Genomic DNA, 18311 nt, shown 5'->3' with positions numbered 1-18311 from the left:
AGGAGAATTCGTAGAAGAGGCGTTTTGAGACAGCTGTAGATACCGTCTGCGTGTTGTGCTTTCCAGGTAGGATTTCCTACTCAGTATTAGTCCCATAATGGGATATTGGTGAGGTGCTGTAATTAGTTGTTTGATATGATGATTGTGATTGTGATTGTGATTGGTTTCTGTGGCTCTCGAGATGCGTTCTCGGCTGAGTGGGGTCACTTGCGGGAGTGATCTCACGCCCTAGTTTCGCCCTTCGTGGAACCCGCCACGAAAGGGGATGTGCACATTAATGGACAGGGTTATCGCTCGTACGATGAGCGGGGCTTAGGTGGGAACGGCTGCGGTCCCCCATCGCGTAGGTGGTCCAAAGGGACGGTCGATTGAGATGATGGGAGTTGGTGGTGTATGTGTGTGTGTGATTCAATTTGTCTGTTTGTCTTATTATTGTTATCTATATTGATTGTGTGATTAGTACTGACCCCGGTGTTGTTTTGTAAAACCTGCGGTGATCCATTCGGGGATGGTGAGCAGATATTGAACAGGTATAGAGATGATACTGGGATAGCTGGGATGGCCACGACATGACGATAGAGTCTTCCGCTGTAGTTTAGTATTTATTTACATTTCAGTTGAGAACAGATAGTTTGGAATAATGTATTGTATTTTCAGTTTGGTTTCGAGGATTGTACTTATTCATTAAATTACTTATAATAAATGTTGTTTCTGTTTTGTCTATTTGATTATCATACCTCGGGCAACCGAGATGGTGATGTCTTCATACCTGAGTGGTCCTGGTAAGGCACTCGGAGTATGGGGGTGTTACAATCTTACCGGAAACTTTATTGCCAAGTCCGCCTTCATCCAACTAGTTGAGAGGAGCCAATTCGGGGGAATGCCTAGTGAGGACCCTCATTCTCATATGGAAACCTTTTGCGATTATTGTGAAGCTATCTCTCAAACGGGCGTGACTCAAGACCAAATAAGATGGGTCTTATTTCCTTTTTCGTTAATCGGCACCGCAAAGCAATGGTTGAAGGGCCTTGATAAGGCCACCCTTGGAATAGATTCTTGGAAGAAGCTAGCTCTAGCTTTCTACAAAAAATTCTACCCGCCGGAAAAGACCAATATGCTAAGAGCTCAAATTACGGGTTTTAAGCAAAGGGATGAAGAATCTTTGTATGAAGCTTGGGAACGGTTCAAAGGTATTTGTCGCTCATGTCCTCACCATGGACTTAGCGAATGGTTTTTAGTGCAACAATTTTGGAATGGTTTATATGAAGATTCAAGGAACATTCTCAATATGGGATCAAATGGAATGTTCACCGAAGTTGATGACAATCAAACATGGAACAAGATTGAGGAAATGGCGGTCCATAATTCACAATATAGTAGGCCTCGCAAGGCTACTAGAGGAGGAAAGTATGAAGTGGACACCGTTACTCAATTGGGTGCTCAACTTAGTGCTCACATTGACACAATCAACTTGAAGTTTGAACAAGCTATGGCTAGACTTGAGGAAAACTCAAAATCATCAAAGCATCATGTCAATGCCATGACGGCATCCTCATCAATCCCAAGCGGGATATGTGAGAATTGTGGAACCTTGGGTCATGACTCAAGTGAATGTAGGGGAACAACCGAACAAGTTAATGCTTTCCAAGCTTACAAAAGTGGTACCCCTTATTCCAACTTTTACAATGAAAACACCAAGTTCCATCCAAATCTCTCATACAAAAGCCAAAATGTTCAAAACCCTCAAACAACATACACTCCACCACCCATGAGAAATAAAAATCAAAGACCCTTTTACAATCAAAACCAAGGTTACCAAAATCAAAATCCATACAATCACCAAAATGACCAAGGTTTTGATGTCCAAAAAGCGGTCCTCCAAATGCAAAAGAATCAACAAGAATTTTTCACCCAAATGCAAAAAGATAGCCAAGCAAAAGACACCACCATCAACAACATTCTAGCTCACACCAAGATGTTGGAAACACAATTGACCCAACTAGCATCTTCAAGCTCACAAAGACAAAAGGGGCAATTACCACCTCAAAGTAATCCCCCTAGACATGAAACGGTTAGTGCCATTCACTTAAGAAGTGGTACAAGATATGAAGCACCGAAGAAGCAAGTTGAGGATGAAGTTGTGAGAGCTAGTGAGAATGAAGTTGTGGTGCAAAGTCCCAAAGAAGGGGAATCATCAAAGGAAGAAAGTTCAAAGAAAAATGAAGACAAAGCCAAAGAAAAGGAGCCCATTGTGATTAGACTTCCTTTTCCAAGTCGTCAAGCCAAGCCTAAATTTGATGATCAACTTGGGAAGTTCATGGAGATTGTGAAGAACTTAGAAGTCTCAATTCCTTTCACGGAATTAATCAATCACGTTCCGGCCTATGCAAAGTACATGAAAGATATCCTCACAAAGAAGAAGTCGATCCGGAAACTTGAGACTATCGCCTTCACTAAGGTGAGTAGTGCAATACTTCAAGGGAGTTCACCTCCAAAGTTAAAGGATCCGGGAAGCTTCTCAATACCGTGTACCATTGGCGACACAACAATCAACAAAGCCTTATGTGATCTAGGGGCTAGTGTGAGTGTCATGCCGTACTCGGTAAGTAAAAGGTTGGGAATGGGAGAGCTTAAATGCACCAATATCACTCTTCAAATGGCCGATAGATCGACGAAGACACCATTGGGGATATGGGAAGATGTCCCCGTGCGGGTGGGAAGTTTTCATCCCGGTGGACTTTGTCATTGTTGATATGGAGGAAGATTCCAACATTCCAATCATCTTAGGAAGACCTTTCCTACACACCGTGGGTGCGGTGATTGATGTGAAACATGGAGAGCTCACTCTAGAAGTGGGAGATGAAAGCATAACTTTTAATCTTGACAAAACCATGAGAGCTCCTCGATTGCATGAGCCATGTTTCATGATTGATCATTATAGCCGGAAAGATGAAAGGAAGAAATCGGAACTCCAATGGAGGAAGAAAGTTGAAGATGCTCCATTCAAAGAGCAAGTGAATTGTGACAAGGAGAGCTTGCAAAGCTCATCAAAATCAACCAAGGAAGAAGATAATGGCCTCATTGGCCAAGAGAAGAAATTGGGAGAGTTGTCTCCATCTAAGCAAGAGATTTTCAATGATCAACTCAATGAAGTTTGTGGTCTTTCGGACGACGAATTTGAAGGGATCTTTAATCCCTACATTGGGCATGCCATCGATCATGATCAACAACAAGGGCCACGGTCTATTGAGGACCTCTACCATAACAATGAACAAGCTTTTGATTACTTCTTCAAGGTGTTGAGCAACATCAACAACACCTTGAACATGCCCCCTTGACATCTCATCAAGAATGAGAGTTTGGTGGAGTCCTCCCTAAACCACCACTTGTAAATATTTCTAACTCCCTAACTTACATTTCAATTTTTGTATTGCATTTTTGTCATTTTTGGATTTTATTTACTTTGATCAAAATAATTGTCATGTAAGAGAGAAGTGAGGGAGGGACTAATGATTTTAATTGATGTGTAGTGCTTTACCTTAGTGTGGGGATGGAAATTGCCTAGGCTATTCATGCCTTAGTAGTGCCCCCACAATGAAGAACACAAGATTTGAAAGAAAGAAAGAAAGAATGATAAGGGAATGCGTTGGTGCACGGATGGAATCGAATCCGTGTACACAGGGACCAATCCGAGCGGATTCACGAGAATCGCCGTCTGCGGCAAATCCGGCGTCTGCCGAAGACGCCCGTCTTGGGCTGTCTTTGAAATTACAAATTTTCTTGATCACAAAGAATCCGAGCGGATTTATGGAAAGACGCCCGTCTCACAGAATCCGTCCGTCTTTTGAAAAAGACGCCCGTCTCAAAGTCAAGAAAAACAAAGAAAAATCTGCGGACTGAAATCCGTCCGTCTGCACGAAATCCGCCCGTCCCATCTCGGAAGAATCCGAGCGGATTCCCGAGATCCGCCCGTCTCTAGACGGATTTTGAAAATTTTGAAGGCAGTAGAATCCGCACGGATTGCGCCCAAATCCGCACGGATTGTCCCTGCGTCCTAAAATTGTCGAGTTCTTTAAATACCCACCCCACCTTCACTCATTCATTCATTCATTCATAAACACTACCCATAACATCAAAACCCTCATCCTCTCCATCTCAAAAACAAAAACCCTCAACAAAACCCACCAAAATCAAATCAAACCATCTTTCAAACAACAAATCAATCACTCCATCTTCATTAACAATCAAAACCAAGAACAAATTCTTCAACCTTTGAATCGATTTTTGTTTTTATAAAGGCAAGGCCTTTCACCTTCAAATCGATTTGGGCATTCTACAAATTGAAGATTTTTGACTCTTTACTTGGTTAGTTCATCAAATGGCAAGAACAAAGGGAGCAACAAGGGCAACAAAGGCACCAAAAGCAAAGGCTCTCTCTCAAAGGCAAAAAGCTCTACAAGCAAAGAAAGCTTTGGCAATGGTGGTATCAACACCAAACTTGGTAGTGCAACAACAACAACAAATTCATATGGAAGCATCACCTTCTACTCCGATAATCGATCAACTCTTGCATTTTCCGGAGGTAACATTCATTTCCGATACCCATAGAAATAAATTTGTCAAGTTTGCTATGAAACAAATCCAATCCACCAAATTCATATGTCAAGATGCCTTAGAGAAGTTGGGTGTTCTTGAGCAAACAAGAGTCTTTTTCAATGCCATGGGTTTGAAGAAATTGTTTGAAATGAAGGAAGTAACATACCCCTCCCTTGTCTTGGAATTCTTAAGTTCTTTAAAAGTGACAAAAGTTGAGAATAGGGAAAATATTGAGTTTCGTCTAGCTAACACTAGTAGACGCATTACCTTTCCGGAATTGGGTGAAATTTTGGGTCTTAGCGATGAACATAAATTTTATAAGCAATATGGGAAGTATGATCCCGAGCCTCTTTGGGAGGCAATCTCCGGGAAGAAATTCGAAGATTTTCATGCTTGTCGTGCTCTTTTGGTCCATCATCCGGGCATAAGAATATGGCACAAAGTTGTGGGAAATACCATAATTGCTAGGAAAGACACCAATCATTTCACGGGACTCGATTTTATTCTCCTTGAATCAACTTTGAATATTGGAAGAATTCACACCAAGCCTTACAATTCTTTGAGGCTATTGGTTGATAGATGGCTCCATGTAGATAGTGGGAAGAAGGGTCAAACCGTTATTGTTAATGGCGGCCTTGTCACGGTCCTAGCCAAGCACTTTGATCCTAATTTCAATAAGGATAGCAAGTACAAGGCTAAGGATGGTGGCCATCTTATTGATATGTCCATCTTGATTAACAAGTTTAAGTGGGTTGCTCACAATCCCCTTGATACCAAGTATGGGTGGCTTACTAGTGAGGCTCGATCATTCACTTTACCCGCAAAGATTTGTCGTCTTAGTGTCCACCGGACCAACTATTTACTTCCCCTATCCGAAGAAGCCGAGTACATCATTCAACAACAAAAGGGTGATCATGAAAATCCCTCCTCTTCCATTGTTATACCACCTTACCCCTTTGTGTATGAAGAGTTCAAACCGCAAGGAGTTGAAATTGGAAAAGACTATGTCACTCTTCTTATGCAAGCCATGCACAAGCAAGCTTATGAAGATCGGAAGAATGCATATTTGGCTCAATATCCTCCCCTCCTACATCTAGCTAGGCAAGGACTCCTTGATCCATCTTGTCCTTTGCCTAGTTGGGCGGATAGAGAAGCCTTATTTCCGGGTGCATCAAGGGACGTGGTGGAAGACAATGAGGTTGTTGGAAATGGTGAAGAAATTGATGATAATATTGAGGAAGAAGCAAGTGGAGATGAAGAAAGAGATGGTGAAGATAATGATGAGCAAGATGATGGAGAAAGTGATGAAGAAAGTGCCAAGGAAAGTGGCAATGTGACCGCTTCTCATGAGGGAAGTGGTGATGATAATAGCATGATGGAAGACTAGCCTTGGAGACTCCTACACTCCCATGGTTTGTCTATATCTCTTTGTATTTTATTTCATTTTGATCATTGTTGGTTTAGTCCTAGCAACATCAAAGGACTCACACCTCGGTTCCTTCGAGGTGTTCTTTATTGTTCCCATTTTTGAAAATCCAAAATGACAATCTAGTTTCATGCATAGCATAGTGTGTGCATGAACTCCCCCATGCTTTGACATTAGCAATAGTGTCTTATTCGGTTTGGGGAAGTTAATGCATACACAACGGGAGGTAATCTAAATTATCCTCTCCGTCATAACAAAAACCATGCATCATGTAGTATAGCTTAGTGTAGAATTGCATTTAGTATAGAAATCATGCATCATTTTTGCATAATTTCCATCATTTTGGCCATTGAGGACAATGCCCATATTAGTGTGGGGATGGGAATTCTAACACTTAACTTTTATTCAAAAACCATAAAAATTGAAAAATTTCAAAAATCATAAAAATTTGAAAAATTGAAAAACCAAAAACAAGTTCATTTCCTTTGTATATATTGTCTTGTATATGTTGTGTTTGTTTATCCTTGTTCACTTTGATTGACTACGCCACATCCGAGACATGAGGATATTGAAGACCGCATGGTATGATCTTTCCAATCTCCTTTTTCCTCTTTATGTTAATGACTATGTGGCTTTATTTTGATTGATGCGGTAAAAACAATGTGAACTTAGGACTTGCATTTAGTTTATATGTCATATTAGTTGGTAGAATCATTTGCATTAGGATGTTTATATGTTAGTTGCATCATGGCATGTAGTTGCATGTTAGAAAAATTTTGCGAAACCGTCTATTTGGGAAGCTTGACAAGTGTATATAGGCCCTAGTAGATGCTTTTTATTCTTAAGACTTTGCTTGTTAGAATACTTGTAAAACACCCTAGGATGTGTCATGCTAGTATCCTTTGACCCATGGTTTAAGGCCTAGTCAAGAGTACCTGTGGTGTGACCATGGTGCTAACTTATTTTCTGTTTACCTATTCAAGAGTACCTTGTGGTGTGATAACTCCTTGGCATTCATCCGTTTATTCCAAGGTGACCCTTGAAACCATGCATACTTCTATCATTCATCCATGTTCTACCATACATTTTTGTCATCAAAGGGAATGGGCACAAAAAGAAATCAATTTGAATTCAATGAAATGAAAAATGAAAGAAAGTTTGCAAAAATGCATCAAAAGAAAAGAGGAGCAAAAATAGACTCCTAAAGCTTCAAATACAAGGCACCCTCGTTACTAATTGGGGTGACTTTGAAAATGTTCAAAAAGAAATTCAAAAAGTTGTCAAGTATTGAAATGCCAAAAATCAAAAGAAATGGCAAAGAAAGTGTTCTCAAATGTCAAATGCCAATGAAATTGGGGGGAAAACAAAAATAAAAGCAAACTCCCAAAGTGAAACTCAAATATCTATCGATCCCTTTATCCATCATATCCATTTTTGTGCATGGTAGAGAGGGGACGACCCTTCTTCTTGTCTAGGCAAGAGGGGGAATTCCGCGATCCTCCAGTGTTTCTAACACCATAGGGAGTCTACTCTTGACAAAAGCATTTAACGATTGAGGACAAAGGTACCCTAGCTTGACACATTTTGGAGGTGATTTATTGGTATCCTTCTAGGCTTAGTAGTTTGAACAAATTGCATCTATGAAGGATTGTGTACCCTTGAATTGCTTCCCTTGTAGATAATTTCCGCCACTTAGATGAGGAAAGTGGCTATTCTTTTTGTAGATGCATCCATTATGTGTTTTTGTGCTTAATGTTTGGATGTGTCGCCATTTTGGCAAGACCCACCTTGCCTTGCAAGAAGGCATCCTACCTCATGGTTGTCTTGTTGTGAGTTGAAGGGGCGGAGTGAGACCCGCTAATTGTCTCATATCGGCTATTATTATTAGGTTAGGTTAGTATTGGTCCTAGTCTTTGTCACCTCTTTACTCGGGACGAGCAAAGGTTCGGTTTGGGGATATTTGATGTGACCATAATTGGCGCATATTTAGCCCCCGAATTACCATTGTTTCCATGCTTTTTAGTACCTATTTGGGTCATTTCTTATCTTTAGTTCTTTGTTTTGCATATTCTTTGAGATTTTGATCCCTTGGTAGGAAAGGAGTAAGAATCTTGCATTTTCATGGCAAAACAAGGCTAAATTGATCATATTCAATGACCAAGCATCAAGGAGAGACAAGACTAGAAGGCCTTTGTACATAGCATAGTAGAAGAGCAATGTTGAGAAAAGGATCCTTGAGTCCCCAAGGAAATCCCCAAGGAATTCATGAAGAAAAGGGAAGAAAAGAAGAAGAAAAGATCTTTGCCAGACAATCCGAACGGATTGTACACAATCCGTCCGTCCACCCAAGCCCAATCCGAGCGTCCCTCAAAGGAATCCGCTCGGATTCCCCCTCGCCAATCCGAGCGTCTTGCCCAAGGATCCGCTCGGATTCTCCAGCCCAGATCCGGCCGTCCCGACTCCCATCCGCACGGATTTCAGTACAGCACGTTTTCATTCTTCAAGCTACGATTAGAGAAGCCCTTCTCTCGGAGAATACCGGAGTCTCCTTGCTCAACTTAAAAGTGTAATTACTAGTTTAGCCCTTAGTTAACCCTAATGCATCCTCCCTAATTTTCACTATAAATACCCCATTAGTCTAATTAGAGGAGCATGTTCTTCTTATCAATAATTAGTGTAGTTAATATCAATCAAATCTCTCTTCAATATTGTAATCAAATATTAATCAAGTTTTAATCCAAGTTTTAGTTCTTTAATATCTCTCTTGTTCTTACTTTATTTTGGGTAATTGAAGATTATTTGGGTTATTATTGGGAGATTGACAACCTCTCAATCTAGGATTCAAGTACTTCTATTATTCTTGCTTCATTATTGGAATCATTAGGAGTATAATCTCTTAATCCCTTTTTAATTATTGCTAATTACTTTCATTTATTCATCATGTTTCATTATGTTAGTATGATTGACAACCTTTCTAGCATGATCAATATGATAATGAGTGAGTAGTCTCTTAGCTAGGGTTTAATGGGTGATTAGGGAAACCAACATGGGGAATGATTCATGCTTAAATTAATATGCTTTCATATCTTATTTGCTTGCTTGTTTTGATCTTAATACATGCACATGTTATATTTGATGAAATGCTAAGCCTATGAATCCTTGCATTTACTATCATCTTCTATCCTTTCAACTTGACTTGTAAGACATAACCCAACTCGAGTCTTGTTAGACCATGCATGTGTTGAGTAGGAAAGATTAAGTCGACTTGTAGGTGTTGTACAATCTAATCGATTCTAAGCCGGGACCCAAACTTTCCTAGGATTGTAAGATATAACCCAACTCAATCCATCACAACAATAATTGCTTGCTTATAATTTGAGAACATGTTTGTATGATCATATCCCATGATTCCCCTATGAACCCATGACACCCTAGTGCCTTTAATCAATTGTTTACACCCCTTATTTTATTCATCTTGCTAGTTTATTTTCATTGCTATTTTAGTTTAGTAACCTTCTACATCAACCCAATTTGTGACACCCCTTAGACACTACTAGTTACAATAGAATTCTCATTTCAATACCCGTCCCTTGGGATCCGACCTTTACTTGCCTCTTTACTAATTGTAGAGTTGTTTGTGAAGTATAAATTGTGTTTTGTATCGACCATTGACCAACGACCACATATGCTTAATTTGTGAAACGAAATGGACTCGATCATGTTACAAAACCAAAGGTAAAGATGATTGCAGCGATGAATTTAAAGTCATGTTTGAGGAAGGGGTGTCCTATGTTGCCATGTGAGTGAAGGAAAGGTGGTTCTATATCCTTAACAACATACTCATATATGCTTAAATTAATTTGTCATAAAATTAACTAATGATCTTATGCATGCAAACAAAAGATAAAATAGAGGAGAAATCATGTTCTTACATTGATATTCGGTATATATGGGCACAAAAGAGTTCTCCTTCTGTTTTGTTCTTGAGCTATCCTTAATGGAAGAACAAAGACCCAAGTGTAGGATCTCTCCCAAGGCTTTATACCCAAAGCTTTCTCTTAATTAAAACCAATATTATGAAGACTAGATAATATTAATTTTGTGAGAAAATTGAACCAAAAATATGGTCTCCTTATGCTCTATATGGCACGGTTTTGGAGGAGAGAAAGAGGAAGAGTTTTTGCTTACTAAAACTTCTTATTTTCAGCATATTATTGAATGAATGATAGCATGTATATTTATAGGCAAACATTAGGCAAAAGTAAGAGAAAAGCACACCCCTTCACCTCCCTTTGGACCGTGCAAATAAAGAGGAAGAGGAAGAGTTTATTCTCTTCTATGTTTGGTTTATATGATAATATGGATTCCATATTATTTTTGTCAATTTGTCAATATGTTACATGTCACATGTCACATAAAATTGTTATGTATTTTTAACATATTAAAAATCAACGTATTAATAAAAATACGTCATATACAAAAATTGACTTAGTAATTCATAATTACTTGTACCAAAACATTTTACCAATTATAAATCACAACAACTTGTATTTATAATTTATTCATTCAATTTCAATTGTTTCCTTAAACAATAATTTCATCTGAGTAAAGATACATTCGATTACTCGATCAGTATCTCATTTAATCAAATTCCAATGCGATACGTAAATTTTACTTCCAAAATCGTCCGTCAATTTTCAAGTAATTTAATTAACTCGTAACATTATACGATTAATTAAATAATCAATTAAGAGTGTTGCCCTATAGGTATGACCTAGGGGATCAACGATCACCACCGTCGCACGACGATAATGTCAAACTCTAGTCGGCCAATCATTACCGATATGTGTGGACCATTGACGAAAAAATACTTCCCAAATGTATTCTTTAAAATGAGATTTAATAATGATATTTAAATCATATGATCGCACTATTGTTGAGGACACATTTCCCAACAATCTCCCACTTGTCCTCGACAAGTGTGCGTCACCAATTCTCTTGTCCTATTACTATCTCCCACTCAATGCAAGGTGTCTTTCAGGTCGTACTTGCAAGTGATCATATCAAGAGTGGTTTCCTCGATCTGGAGAATAACTGATTGACCGGATTTATCCACCATGGATACATTCCGAGCGTGGCCACGCATTTCGAGTTCATTACTCCTCGAGTGGCCCTGAGATATTGTTATAACCAAGACAAAGGGGTGGACAATTCCTATCGCACTCATTCCCTTTGACTAGCCACAACCATCATAACCCAAAATATGCCCATTTGACCCCATTTACGAAGGTCGTAGTAACACAAATCAAAGTTAATCTGAAACTGTGCCATCTTAGGAGAATAGTCTTTAGTCAAAAGAATCGACTCATTTGAATACTATAGCGCTCTCTACCACGACCAGGCTATATAAATTTGCCAAAACTCTATAAGCGGTCATAAGGCCCGACAAAATGTTCTTAACGATCTGCCTATGTGATCGACTAGTCATCTCACATGACCTCATGGCACTTGAACTTGCCATCAATCGCATCACACTCTAGTCACTTCGAGACGTCACCTCATACAAGTGACTATGGGCAAATACTATGTTAATCCGTGTTCACTTTAACGGGGTTCAATTGTCACTACAACCCATTTGGATGTAACAAAGTATAATTAAGATAAAAGACAAATGTGATTATGAACATGAACAACACTTCTATTTCATTTAAAAATCTAACATAGACTTGGTACACGTTTAAGTCCCATGGACGTCATATGTCCATCATGTTTAGCCTGCGATAAAGGCTTGGTGAGCGGATCGGATATGTTGTCATCCGTCCCAACCTTACAAATCGCAATTTCCTTTCTTTCTATGAAATCTCTTATTACATGAAATTTTCTAAGTACGTGTCTAGATTTATTGCTAGACTTTGGCTCTTTAGCCTGGAAGATTGTCCCACTATTATCACAATAGAGAGTGATCGGATCATTGGCGGTAGGTACTACTTTTAGACCTTCCATGAATTGCACGATCCATACGACTTCCTTAGCGACCTCCGATCTTTGCAATGTACTCAGCCTCCGTTGTAGAATCCGCGGTTACAGCTTCCTTGAAGCTTCTCCAGCTTACGGCACCACCATTGAGCATGAAAACGAAACCAGCTTGTGATTTCATGTCATCTCTATCTGTTTGAAAACTTGAGTCCGTGTATCCAGTAACACGTAACTCAGTGTCTCCTCCAAACACTAGGATAGAGTCCTTAGTTCTTCTCAAGTACTTAAGGATGTTTTTGACGGCAATCCAGTGACTCTCACCTGGATTTCCTTGATATCTACTCGTCATACTCAAAGCATACGAGACATCAGGACGTGTGCATATCATGGCATACATGATAGATCCTACGGCGGAAGCATAAGGGATCTCATTCATGCGTTCAACATCATGGGGTTTGGAGGGAGATTGAGTCTTGCTCAATATCGTCCCGGTTACCATAGGTACCAAACCCCTTTTGGAATTTTCCATGCTGAATCGTCGAAGGATCTTATCAACATAAGACTCTTGACTTAGTGCCAATATCCTCTTGGATCTATCTCTATGGATCCGGATACCTAATATGCGTTGTGCCTCTCTAAATCCTTCATTTGGAAGTGGTTACCTAACCACTTCTTAACTGAAGACAACATTGGAATATCATTTCCAATGAGTAGTATGTCATCTACATACAAGATTAGGAACACAACATTGCTCCCACTGAATTTCATGTATAAACATGGTTCCTCAACACTTCGAGTGAAACCATTCTCTTTTATCACATGATTAAATCGATGATTCCAACTTCTTGATGCTTGCTTAAGACCATAAATGGATCTCTTAAGCTTGCACACCTTGTTAGGATTTTTAGAATCGACAAAACCTTCGGGTTGTATCATGTACACCTCCTCTTCTAAATGCCCATTTATAAAAGCGGTTTTGACATCCATTTGCCATATTTCATAATCATGAAATGCGGCAATCGCTAACAAAATCCGTATGGATCTTAGCATGGCTACGGGGGCGAAGGTCTCATCATAATGGAGACCTTGGACTTGGGTAAATCCTTTTGCCACTAGCCTAGCTTTGTAGACATCGTCATGTCCTTCTATGCCATTCTTGACTTTGAATATCCATTTGCATTGAAGGGGTCTTTCCCCTTTAGGCAAATCTACCAAGTCCCAAACTTGGTTTTCTAGCATAGAATCCATTTCGGATTTCATGGCTCCTAGCCATAAGGAAGAATTAGGACTAGAGATTGCGGCTTTGTAAGTGGCGGGCTCGTCACTTTCTAAAAGCAACACATCGAGCGTTCCATCTTCTTCGATAAGTCCCACATATCGATCGGGATGGCGTATAACACGACTCGTTCTTCTTAGTGGAGGAGAGACAACCGTGTTAGACGACGAAGGAACATCTTCTTGCGTCTCTATATCGGTTTGTGGCTCTTGAACTTCGTCAAGTTCAAAATCTCTCCCACTCTGTCTCTTAGAAATGAATTGACTTTCTAAGAAGACAGCCTCGCAAGACACAAACACTTTGTTTTCTTGAGGTTTGTAGAAGTAGTAACCTCGAGAGGTCAAAGGGTAACCTACAAAGATGCATTTTACGGATCTTGGGGCAAGCTTGTTGTCATTCTTAGCTTTGCATAAGCATCACATCCCCAAATCCTCATATAGGATATATTGGGAACCTTTTCCGTCCACATCTCATATGGAGTCTTTTCGGTGGATTTAGTGGGACTATTGTTCAAAGATCTAATTGCGGTTTGAATCGCAAATCCCCAAAACGAATTCGGTAACTCGGTTTGACTCATCATTGATCGAACCATAACAAGTAAGGTTCGATTTCTCCTTTCGGAAACACCATTGAGTTGTGGTGTTCCGGGTGGAGTGAGTTGTGATATAATACCACGACTTTTCAAGTGTGAATAAAATTCAAGGCTAAGGTATTCTCCACCACGGTCGGACCGTAGTGCCTTAATCCTTTTGTTCAATTGGTTCTCTACTTCGTTTTGAAATTCTTTAAATTTCTCAAACGCTTCACTCTTATGCTTCATTAAATAGATATACCCATATCTACTCAAGTCATCGGTGAAGGTTATAAAGTAGTCATAATTGCCACGACGTGATACTCATTGGTCCACATACATCGGTGTGTATGAGTCCCAATAGTTCACTAGCTCGTGTCCCTTACCACTAAAAGGATTACGAGTCATTTTGCCCGAGGGCAATATTCGCATGTACCATATGATTGATAATCAAATGGTGTAATCACATTACTCGAAATTAATCTTTTGATGCGATTCTCGTTTATGTGACCTAATCGACAATGCCAAATGAACGCTTCACTTGGGTCACTTGATTTGAGTTTCTTTGACTGAATGTTATAAATATCATTAGTCGGATTTGAGGTCTCTAAAATGTAAATGCCATTTATAGAGGAAGCTTGGCCTATAACCAAGTCGTTCCTCGATATAGTACAACGATTGTTCTTAATGACAAAACAAAAACCGTCCATGTCCAGCATGGCGATTGAGATAATGTTTTTAGAGAGTGTAGGCACATAATAACAATTATGCAAATACAACTCAAATCCATTAGGCAGAGCTAGAACATAAGTTCCTTTGGATTCGGCCGCTACTTGAGCTCCATTTCCAAGGCGAAGATCCACATCTCCCTTGCTAAGCCTTTCCACATCTCTTAAACCCTGTAAATGATTACAAAGGTGAGAACCACAACCGGTATCCAGTACCCATGTCGTAGTGGAAGTATAATTTATATCAATAACATAAATTTCCTTAGGAATTTTACCTTTTGGAGTGATAACTCCTTCCTTATATTTTCGCAAATATACGGGACAATTCCTAAGCCAATGTCCCATGCCATAGCAATAATGTCACTCATCATTAACTTGCTTGAAGTTTTTGATTTTCCTTCCCTTCTTTTTGAACCTTTTGCCCTTTGAATCAAGAGCTTGATTGCTTGAGCTCCCACTAGGTTTGGCATCTTTATCTTCCCGAGACAAAGATCCTACAGATTGTGTGAGTAGTCTTCTGAGACGTGCTCATACGAGATCTGATAGTAGTGGGTGGTTTAGAAGAAGTGATGAAGTTAAGGTTTCCATCCGAACCTATCCCAAAATGAATTTCTCTAGTTGTGTCGAAATCATTTTTGGAGCAAACGTCGTCAAAAACATTATGGTATGACTCAATAGTTATCGGTGCGGTAGCATCGGTGGATTCATTGTAATGCACTACAAGTACGGAGTAAAAGGAAATATTAACATTTGTCTTTTTAAATCATACTTGTAAATTAATTAGCAAGATATGAGCATTTATATAGTGACCTCTACCCAACTATATGAAATGATTCCAAGATCCAAATTCATATCGACTTAGGCACGGTGTGGCCGATGAAACCTTCGTCGATATAACTCGGTGGATTAACGTTTTAATCGATTCTACTTTTAGAACTCTTGGTCGATAAAATTACTCTAATAATTATCTTTAGCCCAAAACACATTCAACAAGGGGACGGTGTGGCCGATGAAACCCTTATCGAAAAACTTTGTTGAGTTCAATCCAAATTTCGAATAAATGTGTCCATGATCCAAACCCACATTAACTTGGGCACGGTGTGGCCGATGAAACCCTCATCAACATGAATTCGGTGGATAGACATTTATCACCCACTTCCCCTACGTAACAAGGTTTGTACCGGTGTGGCAGTGCACTCCCTCACGAAATAGGTTTTCATGGTTTCTACTATTTGGTAAGGCTATATCTCAATTGATTGTTTTAGCGAGAGGTCATGTCAATTTATTATCTATCACGTTTTAAGTGAACTAAAGCGGTGAACTACGATAATTGTAATTGACACGGTCGATGGACTCGATTAGAACGATGATGCATGTTTTAGTTATGGCGATTTAGCGATGCATGCGACATAAATAAAATGCAAAACATAAAAAATCCTAGTATGGCCTTCCTAAAATAGAAAACTTTTTAACTATTACATATTCGGAAACCAACTCCATTGGTCCCTTGAACTTCGGTTGTGGCACGCATCTCGAGGTAACACCGTCTTTATGTATCGCCATCTTTAGGAACTCCGTCTTTAGGAACTCCGAAATGAATAAAATTACATAATGAATTACATAATTCCTATTATACATTTGTAACTATAATAAAATAAATCTATTAAATAACAAGACGGTGATACGAGATCACATTAAAATTACAACCGAATCGATATTCCCATTCATTTCGGGTAATACCAATTAAAACTAAGGCCATACTAAGCAAAATTACATAATTCAAAAATTATATAAATAAAAGACATTCAACAATTGAAATATGCAGCATTATAATATGTATGAACATGCCCAATTTTATGCTAAATCGCCTTTAAATTTGCCAATATCATATATTACTTGGTTTTTACGGATTTGCGTGATTCAACATTTTACAATCACCAAAAATACATAAATTCATATTTATGTATAAGTTAATTACCCTAACCTCTTAGGACTCAAAATTTAGTCTTCACTAATAATTTGACCATAATTAACTCATAATTGTTCATAATGGACTTAAAATTATAATAAAATGCTATAACCTTCAAATAAATCATAAAATTTCAAATAAATTCAAAATTTGAAATTTAAACTCTTGAACATTCTGGAAAAATACCATGACACTCATAATGTTCAAAAACTTAGGTTAAAAATTTCGAAATTTTATCCGGAAAAACAATGTTGCGGTTTATCGGTTTTAACTAAAATAATCATAAAAATATGAGAAAAATTATTTTCACCAACTTTTCAATTTTAGATCTGAAAAAGATAATAAAAAGCAACATGTGACGTTTTTCCTTAGTCATGAAGTATGTTTTAGCAATTTTCACTAATTAAGTCACTATTTATGCTATTTTTCATCAAAAATCCATAAATCATGCATAAAGACTTCAATATAGCCAATTATTTTACACACATCTTGTAAAATTGCATGTGACAACATACTAAATTTGTTATGACCAGATTCGAAATTTATCTCATATTAACCTATTTTTCACCTAAATCCGAATTTAATAATGAAAAAATCATTTTTCGAGCATAACAACTCATAAAATTATGAAAATTTCCAGATCATCTAATAATAATATATGTGAAAACATATCCAAAAAGAACTGGAAAAATCGAAGTTTAGCTAATTTTCGTCCAAAAATGGCATTTTTATCATAAAAATCACATTTTAATGCCAATATTATATAATATGAACAGTAAAATCCGTAAATTAACCAAAAATCCTAAAAATCATTTTAGGACCAGAAACTTATCATGCATGAATTAATTTTGTGATATATCATAATAACACAAATTCACAAGTTTTATATGTTAATCGTATAACTCGGAAAAACTATAACCGATTTGCATGCAAACAACCATTGCTCTGATACCAATTGAAGGAAAGGTGGTTCTATATCCTTAACAACATACTCATATATGCTTAAATTAATTTGTCATAAAATTAACTAATGATCTTATGCATGCAAACAAAAGATAAAATAGAGGAGAAATCATGTTCTTACATTGATATTCGGTATATATGGGCACAAAAGAGTTCTCCTTCTGTTTTGTTCTTGAGCTATCCTTAATGGAAGAACAAAGACCCAAGTGTAGGATCTCTCCCAAGGCTTTATACCCAAAGCTTTCTCTTAATTAAAACCAATATTATGAAGACTAGATAATATTAATTTTGTGAGAAAATTGAACCAAAAATATGGTCTCCTTATGCTCTATATGGCACGGTTTTGGAGGAGAGAAAGAGGAAGAGTTTTTGCTTACTAAAACTTCTTATTTTCAGCATATTATTGAATGAATGATAGCATGTATATTTATAGGCAAACATTAGGCAAAAGTAAGAGAAAAGCACACCCCTTCACCTCCCTTTGGACCGTGCAAATAAAGAGGAAGAGGAAGAGTTTATTCTCTTCTATGTTTGGTTTATATGATAATATGGATTCCATATTATTTTTGTCAATTTGTCAATATGTTACATGTCACATGTCACATAAAATTGTTATGTATTTTTAACATATTAAAAATCAACGTATTAATAAAAATACGTCATATACAAAAATTGACTTAGTAATTCATAATTACTTGTACCAAAACATTTTACCAATTATAAATCACAACAACTTGTATTTATAATTTATTCATTCAATTTCAATTGTTTCCTTAAACAATAATTTCATCGAGTAAAGATACAAT

At 38.0% G+C, this 18311-nt stretch overlaps 1 non-coding gene across 1 annotated transcript; it reads right to left on the bottom strand.

The window, feature by feature from the left end:
• Positions 1-1114: 1114 nt before the first annotated feature.
• Positions 1115-1221, bottom strand: LOC141658037 (small nucleolar RNA R71). Its single transcript, XR_012548948.1, has one exon. It is a non-coding gene; the product is annotated as a small nucleolar RNA R71 (small nucleolar RNA).
• Between the last annotated feature and the right edge of the window lie 17090 nt (positions 1222-18311).

This window comes from Silene latifolia, chromosome 5, assembly GCF_048544455.1.
Source record: "Silene latifolia isolate original U9 population chromosome 5, ASM4854445v1, whole genome shotgun sequence".
In the NCBI taxonomy this organism is placed as follows: Eukaryota; Viridiplantae; Streptophyta; class Magnoliopsida; order Caryophyllales; family Caryophyllaceae; genus Silene; species Silene latifolia.
The sequence above is the reverse complement of the archived record's forward strand: the minus strand, read 5'-3'. Positions and strand labels throughout refer to the sequence as shown.